The following is a 16,809-nucleotide window of genomic DNA, read 5'->3' on the forward strand; positions in this document are numbered from 1 at the left end:
CACATTGTTTTAGTTCCTGTGAAGTACGTAAAGGGTTAATAAACTTCTTGAATGTGGTTTTGAGCACCTTGAGGGGTGCAGTTTTTAGAATGGTGTCACACTTGGTTATTTTCTATCATATAGACCCCTCAAAATCACTTCAAAGGTGATGTGGTCCCTAAAAAAAACATGGTGTTGTAAAAATGAGAAATTGCTGGTCAACTTTTAACCCTTATAACTCCCTAACAAAAAAAAAAATTGTTTCCAAAATTGTGCTGATGTAAAGTAGACATGTGAGAAATGTTATTTATTAACTATTTTTTGTGACATATCTCTCTGATTTAAGGGCATAAAAATACAAAGTTTGAAAATTGCAAAATTTTAAAAATTTTCGCCATATTTCCATTTTTTTCATAAATAATCGCAAGTAATATCGAAGAAATGTTACCACTAACTTGAAGTACAACATGTCACGAAAAAACAATCTCAGAATCAGCGGGATCCGATAAAGCGTTCCAGAGTTATAACCTCATAAAGTGACACTGGTCAGAATTGTAAAAATTGGCTCGGTCATTAAGTACCAAATTGGCTCTGTCACTAAGGGGTTAAAGAATAAAATAACAATTTACATTTTACTCAAAAATATACTTATAAAGAAAAAAATCAGACAAACTGAACATTTAGCAGTGGTCTCTTAATTTTTGCTAGAGCTGTATGTATATCATGTCATGCGGTCAAAAATAGGATGATAAAAGCCTAATTTTATTTCCTTTGAACCACTTTTGCGTACGCAGCTTAACTGTGTGCATAATGTTTAGTTAGAGATGACTGTAACGGTTCCCTGCACGGCCCGAGTAAGTAGAAGTAAGTGGCTAAAGGGAGAATAAAACATACTATTCTCCCAGTGGCTGCTGATCCATTAAGCCAACTCTATAGGGTGCAAATGCTATTTACCTGCATATTACCACTATAGTTGCTTGTAAGCTGTATTTCTTGAGGTTGCCTTGGAAGCAACAAAAATAATACTAAAACATTTTTGAGCTGTGAAATAGAGGCTAGGGAATGAGTGAAGTGTAAGTATGATAAAGGCCATCTAGATGCTGAGAAAACTTTTCAGAATATTTACTCACGCTCGAGTTCATATGACTTCATCCAGCAGAGGGCGCATCACCGCGACTCGAGGTAACTACAGTACATTCCCCTGCATTCCATTCATTCACCAAGTGTTACAGTCAGGAGCATAGCTGCATTAGCAGAGCTCCTGGGTGTAAAATGATTTAACCCCTTCAGATGGATTTACAGCGTGGGACAAGACTGAACGATGGAAGGTATGGAATATTGTTGTTTGTTTTGTTTAACTTTATTTCAGGTGACAAGGGTCTTCAGGTGGATTAAGAGTATAATAAAATATTAAAACACCATGTGTCTTTATTTCATTAAAATACTTTTTAATAATGTGTGTGTGTTTTATTAACCATTTCGTACTATTGGATTAATAATGGATAGGTGTCATAATTGACGCCTCTCCATTATTAACCTGGCTTAATGTCACCTTACAATAGCAAGGTGACATTAACCCTTCATTACCCCATATCCTACCACTACACGGTAGTGGGAAGAGAGAGGCTAAGTGCCAGAATAGGTGCATCTTACAGATGTGCCTTTTCTGGGGTGGCTGGGGGCAGATGTTTTTAGCCAGGGGGGTCCTATAACCATGGTCCCTCTCTAGGCTATTAATATCTGCCCTCAGTCACTGGCTTTCCCACTCTGGCGGAGAAAAATGCACGGGAGCCCACACCAATTTTTTTCCAGAATTTAACCCTTTAATTTAATAGCTAGAGCCCCCAAATTTTACACAGAGACACTTCTTACATTAGTAAAGAGGAATATGTAATAAAAGAAGGGATATGAGATGGTTTCCTGTATGTAAACCATGTCTCATATCCTGTCGGGTTTGTGAAGGAGATAGGAAAAGCCGGCAATTGAATTACTGGCTTTTCTGCTATCTAGCGCTGAATTAAATATAAATATATATATATATATATATATATATATATATATATATATATATATTGTTAGGACTGGCAGAACGCACCAAGTAAAATATGTAATAATATTGGTGCGTTCGCAGTCCGGGGTCCACCGTGCAGGTGAAAACCCGCTGCTAGCAAATGGTGACGCTATATGGCGGTGGAAGCGAACCCTGCTAAGCCACAGGTCCGCAATACCGCACAAATGAGTGCAAGCAAGGAGTCAGCGAACTCAATCCCAAGACTCAGGGTAGAAGTCCGTACAGACAACTTGCTCACCCCACCGCAACTGGGTGTGTAGGTATAGTAAGAGCAACGAAGTGCGAACTGTGCCGTGCTGGCAGACACCACTAGTACCTGGACGTGGGTTAAGAAGCGCACTACTGGCGTGTGGCGCCGCACTGGCAGTCACAGCGTTAGACGCTGACTCGTGGGTAACACGTGGAGTGTTTAGTCGGGCGCTAGGCAGCAGCCATACACCTTACGCGATCTTTCATACAATAGGGGTATTTAATGAACGACTTGCACTCACAACAAACACACGTATACAAATGTACACTAGCGCATGGCCATATGGCCATGCGGCCATGCGAGCCTTATATAGCTGCAGCAAGTAAAAGACCTTCCTAAAAGGACCAATGAGAGACTCATACCAGAGCATATGACCCTAAATCTCCACTGAGAGATCTTGCCCTGGGCATGCTCAGTGTGTGCAAAGCAAGACAGCCTTTGCACTTAAAGGACCTTCCTGAAAGGACCAATGGACTTAACTGCAGTGTCTGACCATGTAACCCTTGATCTCCACTGAGAGATCTCACTCAGGGCATGCTCAGAACGAGAAAAACAAGACTTAGTCCCAGAAGCGTCTATTCGCCGCTGCCCAGTACTGACTTCAATGGCAGAAGCCGGAGAAGCAGCAGTAACTCTTTCTACAGAGCGGGACTGAGCAAGATGCTAGGACCGACATCTCCGCTGAGCAGACTCCACTGCGGCATGAGAAGAATGGGAGACCACCACAGAGACGGACCAAGATTTCCCCTGTGCAGAAGCGGGACCTCGACCCCTAACATATAAATATATATATATCTCACTGACATATATATGTATATATGTTTTTAAGAATATTTGAGTCGATGGATCCATGATATGTCCATTTTGCAAGCCTGCAAGAAAAAAATCGCCATACGGATGACACACGGATAAATTTGTGAGTAAAAATTGCATCCTCACATTGAATATGGAACAGTGTTTTGGGACAATTACTGCATATTGTGGCCGTAAAAAATGGACCGTATTTTCATACGCCTAGTGTGACGCCGGCCTTAGTGACACATGGATTCAGGCATAATCAGTTATCCATCCTGGTACACCATCTGATTGCCATGAACATGATGCCGTCGCTCAGTTTATTGCCAGCATAAAATAAATGTTCAGAAGTCTCCCTTGGAGTTATAGGGACATATGGGTTCAGGCATGATCAGTAAGCCATCTTGGTGTATAGTCTGAGTGATCTACCATTTACTGCTCAGCCTTGTAAATATAGACTATGTCTAATTATTCCCATTTTGTTATGTACTGAATTGTATTTTTTTCTCATTTGTTTTATAGATGATAAAAAAGCCTATGGTAAGTTTAATCCATTTAGTAAATGTGGTTTCTTTCATATCAGGTTGTGGAGACATAAATAGGAAGACAGCAGCCAACTTTTCACTCTTTTGAACCACTTGTTCATTGATTTCACAATTTTATTGTTTATTGTTTACACATGGGTTAAGACACTTTCAGTCTGCCATCCTGCCATTTACTATGCCTGCCAAGCATATGAGAGTAAAACAGAAACTTTGTACCTCCTGTCTAATTATCCTTATTCTGTTATGTACTGGATATGTTTTTTTCTTATTAATTTCATAGATTATGTAAAAACCTACGGTAAGTGTAATCCTCTTTGTAAATGGGGTTTCATCTACAGTACAGACCAAATGTTTGGACACACCTTCTTATTTAAAGATTTTTCTGTATTTTCATGACTATGAAAATTGTAAATTATGTAAAATATGTCTTATATTCTAGGTTCTTCAAAGTAACCACCTTTTGCTCTGTTGACTGCTTTGCACACTCTTGGAATTCTCTTGATGAGCTTCAAAAGGTAGTCACCGGAAATGGTTTTCACTTCATAGGTGTGCCCTGTCAGGTTTAATAAGTGGGATTTCTTGCCTTATAAATGGAGTTGGGAACATCAGTTGTGTTGAGCAGAAGTCTGGTGGATACACTACTGAATAGACTGTTAGAATTTCTATTATGGCAAGAAAAAAGCAGCTAAGTAAAGAAAAACGAGTGGCCATCATTATTTTAAGAAATAAAGGTCAGTCAGCCCGAAAAATTGGGAAAACTTTGAATGTGTCCCCAAGTGCAGTTGCAAAAACCATCAAGCTCTACAAAGAAACTGGCTCACATGAGGACCGCCCCAGGAAGGAAGACCAAGAGTCAACTCTGCTTCTGAGGATAAGTTTATCCGAGTCACCAGCCTCAGAAATCGCAGGTTAACAGCAGCTCAGATTAGAGACCAGGTCAATGCCACACAGAGTTCTAACAGCAAACACATCTCTACAACAACTGTTAAGAGGAGACTTTGTGCAGCAGGCCTTCGTGGTAAAATAGCTGCTAGGAAACCACTGCTAAGGACAGGCAACAAGCAGAAGAGATTTGTTTTGGCTAAAGAACACAAGGAATGGACATTAGACCAGTGGAAATCTGTGCTTTGGTCTGATGAGTCTAAATTTGAGATATTTGGTTCCAACCACCGTGTCTTTGTGTGACGCAGAAAAGGTGAACGGATGGACTCTACATTCTTGGTTCCCACCGTGAAGCATGGAGGAGGAGGTGTGATGGTGTGGGTGATTTGCTGGTGACACTGTTGGGGATTTATTCAAAATTGAAGGCATACTGAACCAGCAAGACTACCACAGCATCTTGCAGCGGCATGCTATTCCATCCGGCTTGCATTTAGTTGGACCATCATTTTTTTTTCAACAGGACAATGACCCCAAACACACCTCCAGGCTGTGTAAGGGCTATTTGACCAAGAAAGAGAGTGATGGGGTGCTACGCCAGATGACCTTGCCTCCACAGTCACCAGACCTGAACCATATTGAGATGGTTTGGGGTGAGCTGGACCGCAGAGTGAAGGCAAAAGGGCCAACAAGTGGTAAGCATCTCTAGGAACTCCTTCAAGATTATTGGAAGACCATTTCTGGTGACTACCTCTTGAAGCTCATCAAGAGAATGCCAAGAGTGTGCAAAGCAGTCATCAAAGCAAAAGGTGGCTACTTTGAAGAACCAAGAATATAAGACATATTTTCAGTTGTTTCACACTTTTTTTGTTAAGTATATGATTTTATATGTGTTAATTTATAGTTTCGATGCCTTCAGTGTGAATGTACAATTTTCATAGTCATGAAAATACAGAAAAATCTTAAAGGTGTGTCCAAACTTTTGGTCTGTACTGTATGTCAGGTTGTGGTGACATAAAGAGAGTGACAAAAGCCAAGTTTTCTCAATTTTGAACCTATTACTCATTGATATGGTAGATTTACAGTGCTGATAATGTTTCATGAGAGATGACTGTAAGGTTTCTCAGCACCACTCAGGTAACTAGAAGTGAATGTCTATAGGAAAAATAAAACTTACGATTCTCCCTGTAGCTTTTGCTCCAATAAAAAAAGCTATACAGGGTTTAAAAGCTATTTACCTGCTGATTACCACCATAGCTGCATGTAAGTAGTAATTCTTGAGGTGAGAGGTTGCTTTCAAGCAATAAAAATAATGCATTTTTGAACTGTGAAATAAAGGCTAGGGATGAATGGAGCCCAAGGATAATAGAGGCCATGTAGTTCCTGAGATAAACTTGAAGAATTTGACAACTAAGGATCATGGATAAATAATTCCAGACAGTATTTAAACAAGAGGATGATGCAGCCACTCAATTCATTGCCAACATTGGATATATTTTCAGCAGGCCTTCTTGGAGCCATTGTGGCACTTGGGTTCAAGCAAGATCAGTCAGCCATCTGTGTAAAGTCTTACTGTTCAACCATTTACTGCTCAGCCCTGTGACTATATACTATGCCTACCGAGAATGAGAGTAAAGTAGAAGTTGTCTACCTCCTGTGTAATAATTCACATTTTGTTATGTATTGAAATATATTTTTTTCTCTTTAATTTCATAGATGATGAAAAATACTATGGTAAGTGTAATCCTCTTTGTTAATAGGGTTTCAAATATATCAGATTTTGAGGGCAAAAATAGTGTGACAAAAGCCAACTTTTCTCCTCTTTGAACCACTTGATCTTTGTTATTGCAACTTTTCAGTGCGTATAATATTTAGTGAGCGAAGATTGTGTCTGTTCCCTGCACCGCTTAGGTAAATAGATGCGAGTGGCTATAGGGAGAATATAACTTGCTTTTTCCCCTTTAGCTGTTGCACCAGTAATCCAAGTGCACAATGTTTAACACTATTTACAGTGGGGAAAAAGTTTTTAGTCAGCCACCAATTGTGCAAGTTTTCCCATTTTAAAACATGACAGAGACCTGTAATTGACGTCATAGGTAGACCACAACTATGAGAGTCAAAATTGAGAAAACAAATCCAGAAAATCACCTTGTCTGATTTGGCAAGATTTATTTTTCAAATTATGGTGGAAAATAAGTATTTGGTCATTAACAAAAGTTCATCTCAATGTTTTGTTATATATCTTTTGCTGTCATTGACAGAGGTCAAACGTTTTCTGTATGTCTTCACAAGGTTGGCACACATTGTGGGTGGTTTGATGGCCCATACCTCCATTCACTTCTCCCCTAAAGCAGTGATGTTTTGGGCGTGTCGCTGGGAAACACCAACTTTCATCTCCCTCCAAAGGTTTTTTTTAGGGTTGAGACCTGGAGACTGGCTAGGTCACTCCAGGACCTTCATATGCTTCTTGCAAAACCAATCCTTCGTTGTCCTAGTGGTGTGCTTGGGATCATTATCATGCTGAAAGACCCTTACACGTTTCATCTTTAATGCCCTTGCTAATGAAAGGAGATTTGCACTCAAAATCTCAAGATACATATCCCCATTCATTCTTTCATGTACACGGATCAGACAACCTGGTCCCTTTCCAGAGAAATAGTATGATATTTTCACCCCCTTGCATCACAGTAGGTATGGTGTACTTTGGATGCAACTCAGCTTTCTGTCTCCACCAAACAAGAGTTTTGTTTCTACCAATCAGTTTTACTTTGGTTTCATCAGACCATATGGCATCCTCCCAATACTCTTCTGGATAATCCAAATGCTCTCTAGCAAACTTCAGACGTTCCCGGACATGTACTGACTTAAGCAGGCGTACACGTCTGGCACTGCAGGATCTGAGTCCATGTTGGCATAGTGTGTTATTGATGGTAACCGCTCACGTGACCGCTCACGCGACCAATCACAAGCCCCGACGTCATCGAAGGTCCTTCACTCGCTCATTCTTAGGAACGGAGGCTGCCGGTTGCAGCGGTTACAACCAGGGCGCGTCAGAGGGTGAGTATATCCCTATTTTTTTTTTTTATTCTTTATTTTACACATGAATATGTATCCCAGGGCCTGAAGGAGAGTTTCCTCTCCTTCAGACCCTGGGAACCATCCAGGATCACTTCCAATATTTGTGTCCCATTGACTTGTATTGGTATCGGGTATCGGTATCGGCGATATCCGATATTTTTGGGATATCGGCCGATACAATCCGATACCGATACTTTCAAATATCGGAAGGTATCGCTCAAAACTAGACATAGATACATAATTCCAGAAAATATTTAAATAAAAGAATGATGCAGCCACTCATTTTATTGACAACATAGGATACATTTTCAGAAGCCTCCCTTGGAGCCTTAGTGACACATGGATTCTAACATGATCAGTTATCTGTCCTGCTGCACTGTCTGATTGTTCTGCCATTTACTGCTCAGCCTTGTAAATATAGACTATTCCTAATTATTCCCATTTTGTTATTTATTGAATTGTATTTTTTTCTCATTTGTTTTATAGATGATAAAAAAGCCTATGGTGAGTTTAATCCACTTTGTAAATGTGGTTTCATTTATATCAGGTTGTGGAGACAAAAATAGGAAGACAGCAGCCAATGTTTCTCTGTTTTGAAAAACTTGTTTGTTGCTTTCACAACTTTATTGTTTAGTGAGTGATGAATGTAAACTTTCCTTGAACTGCCCAAGTAACTAGAGGTGAATGGCTACAGGGAGAATCAAACTTAATTTTCTCCCTGAAGCTGCTTCTCCAGTAAGCCATCTATACAGGGTGTAAACTACGATATTTACCTGCAGATTACCACTATAGCTTCATGTAAGATTATTTCTTGAAGGGACAGTTGTTAGGTGTCGAGTTCCCGCTGCTGCACAGGAGGAATCTTGAACCATCTCCGCTGCAGTCTCCCATTCTCCTCCAGCCACAGTGGAGCCTGCTCAGCAGAGACGTCAGTCTCAGCATCTGGCTCAGGCAGATACTGTGCGTTTGGTTACTGCTACCCTTCCAGCCATTGTAACCAGCACTGAGCAGCAGCGAGCAGGCGCTCCTGGGACTAAGTCCTGCTTTTCTTTTTCTGAGCATGCCCAAGGGATGACCTCTCATTGGAGGTCGGGGGTCACATGCTCAGGTCCTGTAGCAGCTCCTATTGGTTCACTAGGAAGGTCCTGGAGAGCTTCCGCTATAAAAAGTTTGCATGGCCGCTCGGCCATGCGCTAGTATAAACCTGTTATCATGTGTGTGTGGATGTATGCCTGTTCTGGTGAATGCTCCTAATCATACTAATTTCTAGTGCTGTTGAATGATTGCAAATGATGGAGCTATTTAGCACCTGACAGTGCTATCGAGTGCAATAGCACGACTTTACAGCATCAAATCAGTGCGATAAATGTTAATTTAGTACTCCCTGGCACCACAGTAGCGGCACCGAGTACTAGTGGTCTACAGGGACTCTTCCCCCAGTCCTTAGGGCAGAGTTCTGTGACCTCATCCTAGTGTTCTCTTTGCGGTTCGGCGGCCCTGTGAAGCAACAGGGTTAGTCTCCTTGTTCATACCAGGTGAAGCTAACCCGTGGGTGATCACGTTATACCACCATATATTGCCCACCTTTACCGGGCAGCAGGAGTTTCTCCGTACGGTGGACCCCGGGCAGCGAACGCACCTTACACCTTCCATATTATTATTTGGTGCAATCCGCTAGCCCTAACAACAGGTTGCCTTCAAAGTATCAGCAATAATACAATTCATTTCTGGGTTGTGAAATAGAGGCTAGTGAAGGAATATAGCTTGAAAATGATAGAGTCCATCTGGTTGCTGAGAAAGACTTCAAGAGTTATACAAAGAAAGATCATGGATAAATAATTCCAGAAAATATTTAAACAAGAGAATTATTCAGCCACTCAATTCATTGCCAACATTGGATATATTTCCAGCAGCCTCCCTTGGAGCCATAGTGGCACATGAGTTCAGACATGTTCAGTCTGCCATCCTGCAGCACAGTCTGACCGTTCTGCCATAAAACAGAAACTTTGTACCTCCTGCCTAATTATCCTTATTCTGTTATGTATTTAAATATATTTTTTTCTTATTCATTTCATAGATGATGTAAAAGCCTATGGTAAGTGTAATCCTCTTTATAAATGGGGTTTCATCTATGTCAGGTTGTGGTGGCATAAAGAGAATGACAAAAGCCATGTTTTCTCAATTTTGATCGTCTTACTCGTTGATATAGTGGATTTACACTGTTAATAATGTTTCATGAGAGATGACTGTAAAGTTTCCCAGCACCACTCACTAGAAGTGAATGTCTATAGGAAAAATAAAACTGTTCTCCCTGTAGCTTCTGCTCCAATAAAAAAAACTATACAAGGTTTAAAAGCAGATTACCACCATAGCTGCATGTAAGTTGTAATTCTTGAGGTGACAGGTTGCCTTCAAGCAATAATAAAAGTAATACATTTTTGGACTGTAAAATAAAGGCTTGGGGATGAATGGAGCCCAAGGATAATAGAGGCCATCTAGTTCCTGAGAAAGACTTGAAGAGTTAGACAACTGAGGATCATGGATAAATAATTCCAGACAGTATTTAAACAAAAGAATGATGCAGCCACTCAATTCATTGCCAATAGAGTTGAGCGACTTTTACTTTTTTTGGATCGAGTTGGGTTTCGCGAAACCCGACTTTGTCAAAAGCCGGGTCGGGTGAAATCGGCCGATTATTGCGAAAAGTTGGGGGATGACTGAAACACGAAACCCAATGCAAGTCAATGGGGAATCAAAGTCGGCAGTGAGTGGAGGACAGGAAAACACCTACAGTGCCCATTTTAATGCCAAAAACATCAATTCTTGTTACTTAAGCTTATCAATCTTAATTTACTTTATAATAATAGTCAGGCATTGAAAACTGGGGGTCATTTTGCTAAAGTTGTGGGGGGGTAGGGCTGGCTCAAGATTTTCATGGGCCACGGAAACGTGGAATATGTCACGGCGGTGGAGCAGGGAGAGGTAAGTGTTAGGGGTCGAGTTCCCACCTTTGCACAGGGGGAATCTCGGGCCATCTCTGCTGTGGTCTCCCATTCTTCTCTTGCCGCAGTGGAGCTTGCTCAGCGGAGATGTCGGTCCCAGCATCTTGCTCAGTCCCACTCTGTACAAAGAGTTACTGCTGCTTTTCCTGCTTCTGCCATTGAAGTCAGTGCTGGGCACCGGCAAGCAGACGCTTCTGGGACTAAGTCCTGCTTTTCTCGTTCTGAGCATGCCCTGAGTAAGATCTCTCAGTGGAGATTGAGGGTCACATGGTCAGATACTGCAGCTGTCCATTGGTCCTTTCAGGAAGGTCCTGTAGGTGCTAGGACTAAGTCCTGCTTTGCTCACACTGAGCATGCCCAGGGCAAGATCTCTCAGTGGAGATTTAGGGTCACATGCTCAGGTATGGCAGTCTCTCATTGGTCCTTTTAGGAAGGTCTTTTACTTGCTGCAGCTATATAAGGCTGGCATGGCCGCACGGCCATGCGCTAGTATCAATTCATATATGTGCTTTGCGCCACTGTGGTTATGCATGAGTATGTTCAGGGACCTGGCTGAATTAAGCCCCTAGAATACCGGCTCCTCCGTTGAGGAGATTGTATGAGTGTGTTCAGGGACCCGGCTGAAATAAGCCCCTAGAATGCCGGCTTCTCCGGTGAGGAGATTGCATGTTGCATAACCACGGACTGCTATCAGCTTGGCAGTAAGCTTGTGCTCCTGTGAGGCTAACAGGGCACAGTGCTTCCCTTTCACGGCTACTCTGTGGAGTAACAGAGCTGGTCTATACCGCCAAACAGTGCCGCCATTCGCTAGCAGCAGGTTCCTCCTGCACGGTGGACCCCGGGCTGCGAACGCACCATTTATAATAAACATCTCTATTTACTCAGTGCGTTCCGCTAGCCCTAACAGTATACTAGCACCAGGGTCTGGCTAGTAAATGGCGGACGATCAGCATTTACAGCGGTACATTCAGCAGCTGGAGGGTAGGTTGGCGTTTCTCGAGCGCACAACCTCAGCTGTGGATGTTACCGCAGTCGCTGTTCAGGCTGCAAGTGTAGCTGCAGCCAGTTTGTCCTCTGCCACCCCTGCTCCGACTTTATCCCGTCTCTGCTTCCAGTCAAGTTTGCTGGTGACAGTAAGCAATGTCGGGGATTCGTGAGTCAGTGCTCCATACATCTTGAGCTTCTGGCTGCACGTTTTCCTACGGAATGGGCGAAAGTGGGATTTGTTTTATCCCTTTTGTCGGGCAGGGCGTTGGAGTGGGCAACACCGCTATGGGAGCGCAATGATCGTGTGGTGCAGAGTGCTCCTCTCTTCCTGGATGCTCTGAAACAGGTCTTTTTGGGACCTCATGTCACCCACGATACCGCGCTCCAATTGTTGGCAACAACCCAGGGTTCGTCCATGGTCAGCCAGTTCACCGTCCAATTCTGGACTCTGGTCTCAGAGCTGGAGTGGCCGGATAAAGTCCTTATTCCGGTGTTCTGGAGAGGACTGGCAGACCATGTGAAGGACGCCTTGGCCACCAGGGAGATTCCCGCCACACTGGAGGAGCTTATTTCTATATCTACCTGCTTCGACCTCCGTTTTAACGAGCGGAGGTTGGAGCAGGCCCAGTGTAGGCAGAGGTTTCGGCTGGCTCCCACCTTTGCCAGACCTCTAGAATCTTCCGTTTAGGCGTCCGACTCCCATGAGGCCATGGAGGTTTCTCGAGCGGGACATAAGTCTCGGACCGCTCGAGTACCCGTGGTTTGCAGAAATTGCCAACAAGAAGGACATTATGCCAATAAATGTCCACGGCGGTTGGGTAAACAATCGCCTCTAGTAACCATTGGAGGAGGTTCTCTAGACACAGCGGCATTTTCCTCCAAGCTGTCCTTCAAGGGGACAATCATATTAGGATCATCTTCTCTAACAGTCGAGCTTTGTGTGAACTCTGGAGCAGAGGGGAATTTCATGTCCTCGGCTTTTGCTCTGCGCCATGCAATACCTCTGGTGATGCTCGCCAAACCGGTGACTGTTAGAGTAGTGAACGGGTCAACACTTCCATCTCAGGTCACACACCAGACTGTCCCGTTCATGTTAGCTATGTCCCCATCCCACCAGGAGATAATTTCCCTACTTGTCCTTCCCGAGGGAATGGATGAGATTCTGCTGGGAATACCCTGGCTCCGTTTCCACTCCCCACATATTGAGTGGACCTCTGGGAGGATATTGGGTTGGAGTGAATCCTGTAAGGGCAGATGTGTGAAAGAGTGCGTTCAGATTTCCACCACTGAGATACCCGCAGATCTCTCTTCTCTTCCCAAATACTATTGGTCCTATGCAGACGTCTTCTCCAAAAAGGCTGCGGAGACCCTTCCGCCTCACCGTCCCTATGACTGTCCTATAGATCTCTTGCCTGGAGCAGAACCTCCTCAAGGACGTGTCTATCCCCTCTCTCTTCCGGAAATGGAGGCCATGTCCCAATACATCCAGGAGAATTTGGCAAGAGGGTTCATTAGGAAGTCAGTGTCACCAGCAGGGGCAGGGTTCTTCTTCGTGCAGAAGAAGAATGGAGAATTACGTCCTTGCATAGATTACAGGGGTCTTAACGCCATCACCGTTAAGAATAAGTACCCGCTGCCCCTGATTTCTGAGCTTTTTGATAGGCTACGGGGAGCTAAGGTATTTACTAAATTAGATCTACGGGGTGCTTATAACCTGATTCGCATCCGTGAGGGGGACGAATGGAAGACGGCGTTTAACACCAGAGATGGGCACTATGAGTATCTGGTGATGCCCTTCGGGCTCTGTAATGCCCCAGCTGTTTTCCAAGACTTTGTCAACGACATCTTCCGGGATATGCTTTCCACCTCGGTCATAGTCTATCTGGATGATATTCTCATCTTTTCTCCAGATATTGACTCCCACCGGAGAGATGTTGGCAGAGTCTTCGACCTCTTATGGGCAAATTCTCTTTATGCAAAGTTGGAGAAGTGTATGTTTGAGCAGGAGTCTTTACCTTTCCTGGGCTATATCATCTCCGCCCAGGGATTGGCTATGGATCTTGCCAAACTACAGGCTGTGATGGACTGGCAAGAACCCCATTCTCTTAAAGCGGTGCAGCGCTTTATGGGGTTCATTAATTATTACCGCCAGTTCATTCCCCACTTCTCAACTTTGGTAGCTCCCTTGGTATCCCTCACCAAGAAGGGAGCAAATCCCCAATTGTGGTCTGAAGAGGTCTCCATGGCCTTTTCTTCTATTAAGTCTAATTTTGCTAGCGCTCCCATCCTACATCGTCCCGATGTTGATAAGCCATTCATAATGGAGGTGGATGCCTCTTCCGTTGGTGCAGGAGCAGTCCTCTTCCAAAAGGATGCGCAAGGTCGGAAGCATCCGTGCTTCTTCTCCAAGACCTTCACACCTGCGGAGAGGAATTATTCCATTGGGGACAGGGAGTTGCTAGCGATGAAGCTGGCTTTCTCAGAATGGAGACATCTCTTGGAGGGGGCTCGTTTTCCCTTTCAAGTCTTCATGGACCACAAAAATTTGTTATATCTGCAAACAGCCCAGCGGCTAAATTCTCGCCAGGCCAGATGGTCCTTGTTCTTCTCCCAGTTCCACTTCACCCTTCATTATCTCGCTGGGGAGAAGAACATTCATGCTGACGCTCTCTCTCGCTCTGTCGTGTCATCTGAGGAGGAGGAAGGGGTGCCTCGGCTTATTGTCCCTTCAGAGAGCCTGAGAACCGTAGCTCCGGTTTCGCTAGAGTCTGTGCCTCCGGGCAAGACTTTTGTGCCCATTAATTTGCGACCGAAGGTTCTCTCTTGGGCTCATTCGTCCAGGGTGGGTGGACACTTTGGGACAAAGAGGACATCTGAGCTGCTGGCGAGGACGTACTGGTGGCCACACATGGTCCGGGATGTCAGAGATTATATTCAGTCGTGTGTCTCCTGCGCCAAAAATAAATCTCCTCGTCAACGGCCAGCTGGGTTACTCTATCCCTTGCCGGTGGCAGACAGGCCCTGGGAGATGGTCGGGATGGACTTTGTTGTGGGTTTACCCAAGTCTCGCGGCTGTACCATCATTTGGGTCATCACCGATCATTTCTCAAAAATGGTGCATTTGGTGCCGCTACCACGGTTACCTTCTGCACGGGCCTTGGCAGCGTTGTTCATTAAACACATCTTCCGCCTACACGGTATGCCAGACAAAATTGTCAGCGACCGGGGTCCCCAGTTCGCGTCTCGGTTCTGGAGAGAGCTTTGTCGTCTTCTCAGCATTGAGTTAAATCTCTCTTCCGCATATCATCCCGAGACAAATGGGTTGGTATAGAGGGCCAACCAGACCTTGGTCACATATCTCCGACATTTTGTCTCAGCCAAGCAGGATGACTGGACATCCTTGCTATCGTGGGCAGAGTTTGCACTGAACAACGCGGTAGCCGACTCAACTGGACAAACCCCATTCCTCCTCAATTATGGTCAGCATCCGCAGGTATCTGTGCCTATGCCCGTGTCTTCCGCCGACTTCAGGGTGGCAGATGGCTGTGGAGGCACAGGATATTTGGGACCGCACTCAGGATGCCATTCGGGCCTCTAAGGAGAGAATGAGGTCCTCCGCCGATGCACATCGGCACCCCGCTCCGACCTTTGCTCCTGGCGACTTAGTGTGGTTCTCCGCCCGTAACATCAGGCTGCGAGTTGAGTCCATTAAATTTGCACCTCGCTACTTGGGTCCCTTCAAGGTCCTCGAACAGGTTAATCCTGTGGTCTATCGTTTGGCCCTTCTGCCATGCCTGGGTATCACCGACACCTTTCATGTGTCCCTCTTGAAACCCGTATACATGTCCCGGATTTCCGAGTCATCTGCTGGGACAACGGGTTCGTCTATGGACGATTACGAGGTGAACGCTATTTTGGGGTGCAAGGTGGTACGTGGCAAAAAATTTTATTTGGTGGATTGGAAGGGTTATGGTCCTGAGAGTCTGCTGAGCACATTTGGGCTCTGCAGCTCATTGCCGCCTTCGAGCGTGGCGAGGCACAAGGAGGGGGGGTAATGTTAGGGGTTGAGTTCCCGCCTCTGCACAAGGGGAATCTCGGGCCATCTCCACTGCGGTCTCCCATACTTCTCCTGCCGCAGTGGAGCCTGCTCAGCGGAGACGTCGGTCCCAGCATCTTGCTCAGTCCCACTCTGTACAAAGAGTTACTGCTGCTTTTCCTGCTTCTGCCATTGAAGTCAGTGCTGGGCAGCGGCGAGCAGATGCTTCTGGGACTAAGTCCTGCTTTTCTCGTTTTGAGCATGCCCTGAGTAAGATCTCTAAGTGGAGATCGAGGGTCACCTGGTCAGATACTGCAGCTAAGTCCATTGGTCCTTTCAGGAAGGTCCTGTAGGTGCTAGGACTAAGTCCTGCTTTGCTCACACTGAGCATGCCCAGGACAAGATCTCTCAGTGGAGATTTAGGGTCACATGCTCAGGTATGGCAGTCTCTCATTGGTCCTTCTAGGAAGGTCTTTTACTTGCTGCAGTTATATAAAGCTGGCATGGCCATGCGCTAGTATCAATTCATATATGTGCTTTGCACCACTGTGGTTATGTATGAATGTGTTCAGGGACCTGGTTGAAATAAGCCCCTAGAATACTGGCTCCTCCGATGAGGAGATTGTATGAGTGTGTTCAGGGACCCGGCTGAAATAAGCCCCTAGAATACTGGCTTCTCCAGTGAGGAGATTGCATGTTGCATAACCACTGACTGCTATCAGCTTGGCAGTAAGCTTGTGCTCCTGTGAGGCTAACAGGGTGCAGTGCTTCCCTTTCACGGCTACTCTGTGGAGAAACAGAGCTGGTCTATACCACCAAACAGTGCCGCCATTCGCTAGCAGCAGGTTCCTCCTGCACAGTGGACCCCGGGCTGCGAACGCACCATTTATAATAAACATCTCTATTTACTCAGTGCGTTCGGCTAGCCCTAACAGTAAGTGTTTCAACTTTGCAAGTGCTGTGATCCTGAGCAAGCGTGGGGGCACTCATTCGTAGGAAGGTGCAGATGAAAGTTCAGGTTCCTTCATCAGGTGGGGGGCATACTCGTTGGCGATGTCACTGGCACAGGGCCCCTCATAGTACAGCGGTGTGTTTGACGGCAGGTGGTGCCTCCCACTGGCAGAGACACTTTTGCATACTATGAGGGGCCCTGTGCCAGTGACGTCGCCAATGAGTATGCCCCCCCA

The sequence above is a fragment of the Ranitomeya variabilis genome, chromosome 4 (assembly GCF_051348905.1).
Source record: "Ranitomeya variabilis isolate aRanVar5 chromosome 4, aRanVar5.hap1, whole genome shotgun sequence".
Lineage (NCBI taxonomy): Eukaryota > Metazoa > Chordata > Amphibia > Anura > Dendrobatidae > Ranitomeya > Ranitomeya variabilis.